The sequence below is a fragment of the Mesocricetus auratus genome, unplaced genomic scaffold (assembly GCF_017639785.1).
Source record: "Mesocricetus auratus isolate SY011 unplaced genomic scaffold, BCM_Maur_2.0 Super-Scaffold_100004, whole genome shotgun sequence".
NCBI classification, from domain to species: domain Eukaryota; kingdom Metazoa; phylum Chordata; class Mammalia; order Rodentia; family Cricetidae; genus Mesocricetus; species Mesocricetus auratus.
In genome coordinates this window covers 69464045-69468816 of record NW_024429189.1, presented here as the reverse complement: position 1 = coordinate 69468816, position 4772 = coordinate 69464045, and the positions used below count along the sequence as shown (strand labels likewise).

Here is a 4772-nt window from a genome sequence, read left to right as displayed (position 1 = left end):
ATGATAAGATGCAGGTACATTACTTCCCCTCTCACAGTCTCTGTTTTCTTACCTGGAAATGATGTATAATATCTATTCCACAGAGATCCAGGAAACATTAATGAGATGACATAAAGGACTGAGCACAGTGTCTGGCTAGGAAACAAGCAGGTATTTTACTATAAATCACAGGACTTGAGGGCTGGGGAGATTTAAGAGATGGAATTTGGTTCCCAGCACCGATGTTAGGTGGTTCACAACTCCAGCTCCAGGACATCAGATGCCCTCTTCTGGACTCCAAGGACATTACACTCACATGCACATAACTCCGTCAATGCATATATATATATATGTATATATATATATATACTTTTATTAAATGTTTTCTTAATTGCAATAATTACAAGAGGTTGTCAAAAAGGAAACAAAAAGGATGAAAAGCAGCTTGGAAATCTGCCAGGGTTGAGGACAGAGGTCAGAGAAGCCTCAGGTTCAAAGAGAACTGAGAGTACAAACCTGTGAGAGTGGGTGTGTAGACACATATGTATCTCATTTCTACAAAGTCAGGATTTGTGGCCTTTCACCCTATTCTATCCACTCCAAACAGTATTGTGAGCAACACAGACACACAGAGGCATCCATATGCATATTTATATACACACATGTGATTACATAGACATACATACTCGCACACTTGCACACATGAATGGGCATGCACACAAGTATGTGAACACACACCCATTCCTGTGTGTTCACACTAGAGCCTGTGTACAAAGGCTCCGACGCTTTTCCTCATGGCAAGGGAGAACCTCTGAGGCTTGACTGCAACTTCATTGTTCTTTGCCTGCTACACTGGGTCAGAAACTTGCCCACTGAGCATGGTCGCACTGGTGTGCTTCAGCAGGCACAGTCCTGATCTTCACACAGCTGTCTCTTGCCCACACTCCCGACCTTCAGACTGGCCTTGCTCTTCTCGAATGGGCTTGTCCCTCTGTGTTCTGGTTGCAAAGGCCGTAAGTTGAGGACTCCAGGTAAATCTGTGTTACTTCAATTTCACTAATAATAGAAAACCGAGAGTAATAAGGCAGGATGTGTAAGGTGAAGGCATTCAGGAGAAGCCCCCTACAAAGAAATTCTCACATCAAAGTCTGTCATCCCCAAACTTCAGATCATCAGAAACGAAGATCATAAATGCTGTCAGGGAGAAATAGAGGTCAGACTGTCACCAAATTAGAAGACAACAGAACAACATATTAAAATTGGGAAGGAACGGGCTTCTAATTTTGAATTCTATACTATGGCAAAACATCAGTTGAAATGAGTATTAAACGTTTCCAGAAAAGAAGTCTTAAAATTTTTACCTCTGAGTACTTTTCTAGGGAAGGCATTGAGGATATGCTCCGTTTGAGTAAGGACTAAAACAAGGGGGAGAAATGGGCTTAACCAGAATCTAGCACAGGAGAGATGAGAGAATTTTCAGGGGGATGGGAAAAGACTAAGAAAATGGCTGTCTTGACATGTCAGTCAGGGGAGCATTTTTAGGGATCAAAATTGAAAATGATAGCAATTTGACATGTTTGACTATGTCATCTTGTAATTTTACAAGAGAAATTCGCTAGAAATTTGAAGAGCATCAAATATTTTGGTTTGGTTTGGTTTGGTTTTTTGGATTAAAAAAGAAACACTGGAGACGCTGGGCTAGGACTCAAATCAGCACCTCCCTAAGCTCCCATCAGAGAAGCCCCTTCCTGCAGCAGATGGGAGCTGAAGCAGAGACCCCCAACTGGACAGTGCGCAGGAGGTGTGACACTTGGGAGCGCTCCGTCCTAAATGGGCTATCTGCATCAAATGCCTGACCCCAGGGCTCAGGGATCTATGTGGATGAGGGGGAACAAGGGTTGTAAGAGCCAGAGGTGATAGATGACACCAAGGAATCTTCCATGGTAGCATGCACAAGGTCTGCCAAGGTTCAAACCAGACGGGATTCCCGGCACTGAGAGGGGAAATGGACACCAGCTCCCACCCTTAACCAAAAAGCTATCTGCAACAGATACCCACTGGCAAAGGGAGAATCGGGTTTCTCCACTGGAGTCGGTACAGCAACTACGCAGGGCAAGCCCCGTGCCCAGGGGTAGTTGACCAACATAAACAAACTTGATGGTGTTTTGTAGACTTTTTATGTCGTTTTGCCTTATTTGGCCATTTTTTTCTTACTGTGTGTGTGTGTGTGTGTTTTGTTTTAGTTTATTTTAGAAAGAGAACATAAAGTTGAATGGGTAGGGGCATGGGTGGATCTGGGAGGAATTGGGAAGGGAGAAAACCATTATCAAAATATATTGCGTGAAATAATTCAAAACAAGGTTTTTTAATAAAGCAATGGGGTCTGGGAATGATGGAAAGTTTTGTAAGCCCATAATTGGGGAAGCTGAGGTAGGAGGATTGAAAGTTTGAGGTCAGCCTGGGAAACCTACTCAATTATAGGTTAGCCTAGGCTACACAGCAAGATGCTGCCTCCAAAGAAGATAGATTATGTGTAAGAAAAAGAAAACTCTTTGTACTTACTTTACACAAGTGTCCCGCGCTACCGTCTCGCCAGCAAGAACGACGCAGGACACTCGGATCCTTCTGCAGTAAAGCTTTAATACATCTTGAGAGATAGATGATCAGCTTCTGAGAGGGAGACCCCAAGCTAAGAAACCCAGCCCCTTATATAAGCCTAGGAGCTCCGAGTGAGACGTGTAGAGCCGGGATTGGTGGTTTGCTCATCACCCCAGATGACGGGTGAGGCACAGCTTAAACGGTAAACTCCAACTGACAGCAGATGTCAGCGCCATCTTCTAATGGCGATAGCGATAGTGAGGGTGGCTCCTCACATCTCCCCCTATTCATTTATTTTTGAAGCCATAGGACACCCACAACTTTGGAGTGGAGATAGAGGTCAAATCCCCATGTGCAAATTTGGAACATGTACAAAGCTCCTCTCCAGGGTCTTATCCCCAGAGGGAGCCCTGACCAGTCCCGATGTCGTTTTTCTGGGGGAAGGAGATCATGACATAGAACCTTCATGCAAGATGACTTATCTCCCAGGAGAAAGTCGTTATACCGCAGACCTCTCCTGTGCAGTGCTTAGCCTTGCAACTCCTTGGGCTGCTGAAGCCTACCCACTCTATCCCGTGCAATGAGACTAGCCTCGTGGGGTGCAAGAGCCGGGAGGCCAGCGACCTATTGCTTTAACATGGTTAACCAAATGTCAGGGAGGCTCCGTGTTCTAAGGCAGCAAGTGCTTGTGCCACCATCACTTTGTCTCTTTTGTTTGGGCTCTGAGCTTACACACCATCCAAAGCATCAACACTATTCCACAGCAGAGAACTAGGCTAAATGATCCCACCCCCACCCATTCCTTAAAATAAGAAAATGCAGATGAAATCCAGGAGGAGAGGCCTTCCATCAGAGAAAGATCCAGACGCGTGGAATTCACTTGCAGGATCGCCACTCTCAACTCACGGAGTGTCTGCTCAAACTCAAAAGTCCAATTCTGTAATAAATGTTGAGACAGAGCTTTTGACAGGTTAGCTGCTCTTGTAAAATTCTCATATTGTACTGAAGTGACACAAAGGCCAGGCAACTTTTGTTCACATCCCAATTGGGCCATCTGCCACAATATATCCAATTGTTCCTGAACCAAATTAATCTGTTGGTTTACCAACATCAGGCCTCCTTGTATCTGAGAATTGGCAGTGGCCTGTTTATCTAGGGCCATGGTCACAGTGGCTGATAGTTCATTAATGGTTTGAGTTGTCTGCACAGTGGCGGAAAGTGCAAGGGCCGAGGCGGTAACCGAAACAGTAACCGCGGCGGCAGCTATCAGGCCCACAATAATAGCAGCGATCCCAAAAATCTCGCTTTTCCCTAAACAAACTCAAACTACTTGGCACCTCAACAGGAACTGGAACAAATCGAGGCATGCGCATTACCAAAGCAAAAGGGTGCTTAATAGCATCCCAGCATAATGCATAAAAACAATTCTAAGCAGAGCAATTTATTTCTTTCTGATTCTTACCTAAGGTATCATTACTCACAACCCAAATAAAGGGCAGCCAAACACAAATTGGAGCAGCTGAATAATTAGTTCTCTTAAAAGGGGTATACTTAACATTGGAGGAGGACCAATCAGATGATCCAGAGCTCTGTCCCTCACTCAGACTGTTGCCTAATGCCCCTTTCCAATCAAAAGTAATCTGTCCCTTCTCACTATATCCTCCAGCAATCATTGCCATAGGAGAAAGATCAGTATAGCTTCCATTAATTCAAAAGGATTAGCATTAGATCTTTCTGGATCCATATGAATAAAATTATCCTTTAATGAAGAAATCACAGTAAAGCACAAGCTTCCTACCAATGACAAGGTTCTCTCATCCTGAAAACTCTGTATCTGAGGATCTAAAGGCAAAAAGGCAAGCCCCAACTCTCTATTAGTTGTGAAAAATCTAGGGAACTCCTGGGCATTATGCATCACTGGCATCGGTAGGGGGAAGGTAGACATGATGGCCCACCGTAACTCTCCCATCATACTAGGAACCCCCGAGTAGGAGAGTCTTCATCACCCACCTGGCCTCCATCCTTCTTATTCTGGAGTTGTGAAGGAGTTCTTCGAGTGAGTCTTTCAGGGATCCACAGGGGGTTTTCTTCCTCCTGTGGAAAAACACACACAGCTCCCCTGGATCTTATAAGAATAGGATCCGGGCCTTTCCAGAGATCAGTCAAGACATCTTTCCATTTTACCATTTCTTTTG

The 4772-nt window shown here is 44.6% G+C and overlaps 1 long non-coding RNA gene across 1 annotated transcript; it reads right to left on the bottom strand.

Moving 5' to 3' along the window:
* Positions 1-311: 311 nt before the first annotated feature.
* LOC121140213 lies at positions 312-2568 on the bottom strand. Its single transcript, XR_005877012.1, has 3 exons — positions 2542-2568; positions 1120-1173; positions 312-1035 (listed from the first exon to the last, which is right to left on the bottom strand). It is a non-coding gene; the product is annotated as an uncharacterized LOC121140213 (long non-coding RNA).
* Between the last annotated feature and the right edge of the window lie 2204 nt (positions 2569-4772).